Below are 5846 nucleotides of genomic sequence, written 5' to 3' on the forward strand. Positions count from 1 at the left end.
AAAAAAAAAAAAAAAAAAAAGGATGGAAGAGGGAAAGGGTTTGAGGCACTAGCTGGATTTGAGAGATGTGTTTAGCTGAGGTCTTAGGCAGGAGACTGCAAACTTGCCAGCATTGTAGTGATTGGCTAAGCTCTGCTACTGGATTTTTCTCTGAGAATGAGAATGAATGTGGCCCAGCATTCAGGATGTGTCCTTTGGGAGTTCCCAGGGGGCTTCCGGAGATTGCCAGAGGCACGCTGGGAGCAGACAGTCACAGTTACCTATGAGGTGGCAGTTCTGGAAGCCCTGTCTGTGACTCAAAGCAGCCTCCTTGTTTCCTTACATCAGACACACTCCCATTAAGAATGGGGTTCATGTGAGACCAGAAGGGGCTGAACTATTTAGCCAAGACAAGTGGTAAAATAATTTCTTTTCTGATATATTTTATCTTTCTTAGAGAATGTATCAGAACTTTTTTGGGAAAGTGTGATGAGTCTTGATTTGTAAAAGCATGTCACCTCTTATAGTAATCTCCAAAGCAGCATTTATAATCACTTGTGAATGAGTCATAAATTAAGAAATGTTGAATGATCTGAAATAAGGGTGTGTTGATTTCTCTCATCAAATATTCATTTATGGCAACATAATGGACTCAAGGCACAGATATTAAGTGCTTTGAAATTCTCAAAGCCACAAAGACAGGCCATATCTATGAATGTTTCTGATATGTCACTCTCCTGCCTTCTTCCCTCTTAATGATGTGTAAATGCATTTAAACACACAATCACACATTTATTTTATCTCCTTTCAGTTATGTGTTCTCTATGTGATTTGGTGAGGTATTTTAAAATACTCTTCAATGGATAATTAAAAGTTCAAAAATTTTTATGTAAAATTCTCCCAGATAGAAGAGATTAGTAAAGAAATATTCTTTCTAAGTCTCAATCTGAATACAGTACTGATTCAGGACCCCCTCTCCAGGTTCTCATAACTGCAAATTCCCATTATGCTGTTCAGCCTTTGTCTCCTTCTGAATTCTGATTTTGAAGATGAGGGTTCTTGGCTGGAATATTTGCTAACAGTGAGAAGACATCTTCAGTTCTTGGTGAGGCATTCAGGTATTACAGAACATAACTATTTAAGCCGTGTGTGTGCATGCTTGTCACATCCTGCCTGGTAAACAATTTCTGGTCTTTGTATGCATGACTTCCTCTCCCACTAACTGTAGGGATTTTTGTGATTAGAAATTAATTGTGGTCTTTATCTTTCCCGGTGTCTCCTGTGGTGTTTTAAATATGAGAGTTGTCCAGTAAGTGTTTGGTGGACACATTTCTGAGTCTTCATGGATTATACTTTCAACTTTCACTAATGCTTTTTTTGCAAATTTACAGGTATTATAACATTCCATTTAGCTATAAATGAAGCGTTCCATGCTTATAGTTGGCCAAGTTCTTCTGTTGTGCTGTAGAGATCTTTAGGTGAAACCATCTTTAGAGTCTGTCATGAACCACAGGGTGAAAAAGACCTATCTCTGTATTACAGTATGAATGTCCTTTCAGGAGACATCTACATTCATGCTTTTGCTTATAACTAATATCATTTTAATTTCTAACCTCTTCTTTAACTTTCCATTGGCATTCCATAGCAGAAGCTCTTCCTAGTTTGAAATACAAGAGAAGATCTACAGATTCAAGACCTTGTGTCTAGGAGGTCCACCAAGAACTCTGTCTCAGTTCTTTATTCTTCAAAGGATACTTTGATATGTCCCCATCAGTGAGGACAGGGATTTTATATAAGAAAGAGAAATTAATGAAACTTGTGAGCATCTGAGTATTCTGATCTCTTACCTCTCCACTCTCACCCTATCTAAAACCTCATCACCTGACTTAGCACATGAAGAGCTTAATGGTGGGGTATATGAGGTTAACCTAGGTTAAGGACCTAGCCACCATTATAACTTTTGGCAACCTAGGACAAGGTACCATTCCCTTCTAAGGCTCAGTTTTCTCATGTAAAATGGAGATAATAATATCTACTTCTTAGGGTAGTTGGGAGGATTAAATAAGATTATATATGATAAATGTTCTGCGTAGTACCTAGCACAAAATTAATCTTTAAAAAAAAAGGAGATCTATTATTATCTAAGTACCATAGTCGGTCAGCTTCCAAGTACTTAGGAAAAATCCTTGCACAAAGTAGGAGCTCTTTAAATACTTGTGCAGGCAGAAAATGCCAGTTACATTTTCAAATTTAGCTTTTGTTTATTTTGTTAGAGACTAGAGCATATTCATGAGCACAGGAAAAAGAAGAGATCCAGAGTTTAAAAAATTTTCTTTAAGCAACTTTATTGAGGTATAATTTTTGTCCAATATCACCCATTTTAAGTATATATTAAGTATTTATTTGATAAGTTTTGACAAACATATGTAATCAAACACATGAAACAAGTCTCTGAGGTGTGGAGGTGCTGGGGTCTGAAACTGAAATGTAAGGAGTGACCTAAGAAAGGAAAATTCACCCTGTCAGAGGTGGTCGAACCACAGCGACTCCATTTTGAGTAAGGGTTAGGAAAATGAGGCTGAGACTTGCTGGGCTGCATTCTAAAAAAGTGAGGTAATCCTAACTTTTAGATATTTATGGTTAAGGGAACAAATTAATAATGTTTACTAAACACAACCGGATTTAGGAGTGTCCAGGTATCCCGATATCTGGAGAACAAAGGCATTCCTAATTTTGCTTTAAAGACAGTACTATCAATTCTTGCAAAATATAGTAATTAAGAAAATTCATCCTTTATCACAAACCCTTATAGCAGAACACATCTCCCCATATATACAAGCATTGTACCTAAGGTGAGTGCGTTCCACCTCATGTCCTGCTCTGTCTATAGCAGAAATGTCTTTCACCATTTTGCTTTCTTAATAAACTTGCTTTCACTTTGCACTGAGGACTCACCCTGAATTCTTTGTTGCGCAAGATCCAAGAATCCTTTCTTGGGGTCAGGATTGGGACCCCTTTCCTGTAACAGCCTCAGGCTCCCTAGGTAAGGTGGGTGAAAATGTAGATAAATAGGCACTAGAAGGGGGTAGGAGATGACATTGAAAACATTCCCTAATGTTATCTATTTTTGCTATGTGGTAATAGGCAAGGTACTTGCTGGAAAAAAGTAAACAAGGATGAGACAGTTTCTACCTTAGAATATGAAAGTTTAAATAGCATATTTGGGGAGCGACTGACAAGGAGTGTGTATAAAATTGCCCAGCTAGGTCTGTCTGTTACAGCCTGGGTGTAGCATGGAGAGTGTAAGTGCTGGACTAATTCAAGGTTGGGAGCTTCTCAGGGGGTAAGAATGAGGAGCAGAAGGCCAGAGACAAGAGTTTTCCACAGGGTTGGTAAGTATTGTTGATGAGCCATGGATGTATGCTGCTTAGAGAAGGAAGGGAAGCCATGAGGGGCCCCAGAGGTATTTTGTAATGAAGGGACTGAGAGAGCTGGATATCTCCATGAAATCTGAGAGTGGTTGGGGTGGGAGTTCACACAAGTTGAGATGCACAGGGAGTTTCTTGCTAGTTGGACTTAAAATTCCATGGAAGACGTATTCTGAAGGATGATGTATTAGTCAGTTTTCACACTGCTATAAAGATACTACTGAAGACTGGGTAATTTTTAAAGGAAAGATATTTTATTGACCCACAGTTGCACATGGCTGGGGAGGCCTCAGGAAACTTACAATCATGGCAGAAGGGGAAGCAGACACATCTCACATGGCAGCAGGTGAGAGAGAGCGAATCCCAGGGGAAACTGCCGTTTATAAAACCATCAGATCTTGTGAGAACTCTCTCACTATCATGAGAATAGCACTGGGGAAAACCACCCATATGATTCAATCACCTCCCACCAGGCCTTTCTCTCAACAGCAGGGGAATATAATTCAAGATGAGATTTGGGTGAGTACACAAAGCCTAATCATACTAGATGACAAAGTTTACGTTGTGTTCACAGAAATTGGCTCTTCACATACAATGGAATGGAATGCAAAGTTAATCTGTCAACAATGGATAGAAAAGAAAGGATCATTTTGACAACACTAGGCTTTTTTTGTTTTCTTTTTTTCTTTTTTTTTTTTTCCAGACAGAGTTTTGCTCTGTCGCCGAGGCTAGAGTGAAGTGGTGCAATCTCTGCTCACTGCAAACTCCACCCCCAGGGTTCAAGCGATTCTCCTGCCTCAGCCTCCTGAGTAGCTGGGATTACAGACACCTGCCACCATGCCTGGCTAATTTTTGTATTTTTAGTACTGATGGAGTTTCACGATGTTGGCCAGGCTGGTCTCGAACTCCTGACTTCAGGTCATCCACCACCTCGACCTCCCAAAGTGTTAGGATTACAGGCATGAGCCACTATGCCTGGCCCAACACTGGGCTTTTAAAAAGCACTGCCAGTGTTTCAGTGGGTAGTGTTCTTACCCATAGTCTTTGGGAAACAACTATTACATTGTATACTGCTTAATTCGTTAGCAAATGCTATTGACTTTGCCTTCAAAATATGGCCGGAATTCCACCACTCTCACCATTTTTATTGCTATCACCATTTATATGAATATCTGTAATTGCAGCTAAATTGGACTTCCTGCTAACATCCTTGATCCCCTATAGTCTCTTCTTGTTATAGCTGTCAGAAAGATTCTTTTAAAGCACAAGTCACATGATATTCTTCTCTGCTCAATACTGTCCAGCAGCTTCCCATCTCATTCAGCAAATGAGCAAAAGGCTACTAGACCTAAATAGCCACTCTATCCCCCACACTCCATCCCTCTCTACATTTCCCCACCCATTTTACTTTTTAGTCTCAACTTCTGCTCTCCCTCTTGCTCATTTGGCTTCAGCCACCTGGTTCTCCTTGCTAGTCACTCCCTGCATGTTTTCACTACAAAACATGTACTCATAGTTCTTTCTGCCTTCCAAGTTTTTTTTTTTTTTTTTCCTATATGTCTGTGGTGTTTACCTCCTCACTTCCTCTGCTCTTTCCTCAAACATCAAACTAGGGCCTCTCCTTACCATCCTTTTCAATGTTGACTTCCTCCCCACTACAAACACTCAGCTCCCACTATTGATTTATTTTTGCCATAGGTCTATTATCTAATATATTATTTTTCTTATGGTTTATTGTCTCTTTCTTTCAACTTGTGAATAAACTCTATTCAAGTAGGAATTTTTCTGTTTTCTTTTCTTCAGTACCTAGAACAGTACCTAGCACTTAATAGGCAATCAATAAATGAATTGACTGTAAAGGTATTTGTCATGACTCAGAAGGTTGACAAGGATATCCAGGACCTGAACTCAGCTCTGCAACAAGCAGACCTAATAGACATCTACAGAACTCTTCAACCCAAATCAACAGAATATGCATTCCTCTCAGCACCACATCACACTTATTCTAAAATTGACTACATAATTGGAAGTAAAACACTCCTCAGCAAATGTAAAAGAACAGAAATCACAACAGACTGTCTCTCAGACCACAATACAATCAAATTAGAACTCAGGATTAAGAAACTCACTCAAAACCACACAACTACATGGAAACTGAACAACGTGCTCCTGAATGACTACTGGGTAAATAACGAAATGAAGGCACAAATAAAGATGTTCTTTGAAACCAATGAGAACAAAGACACAACATACCAGAATATCTAGGACACATTTAAAGCAGTATGTAGAGGGAACTTTATAGCACTAAATGCCCACAAGAGAAAGCAGGAAAGATCTAAAATTGATACCCTAACATCACAATTAAAAGAACTAGAGAAGCAAGAGCAAACAAATTCAAAAGCTAGCAGAAGGCAAGAAATAACTAAGATCAGAGCAGAA

Source organism: Mandrillus leucophaeus, unplaced genomic scaffold (assembly GCF_000951045.1).
Source record: "Mandrillus leucophaeus isolate KB7577 unplaced genomic scaffold, Mleu.le_1.0 Scaffold207, whole genome shotgun sequence".
Taxonomy (NCBI): domain Eukaryota; kingdom Metazoa; phylum Chordata; class Mammalia; order Primates; family Cercopithecidae; genus Mandrillus; species Mandrillus leucophaeus.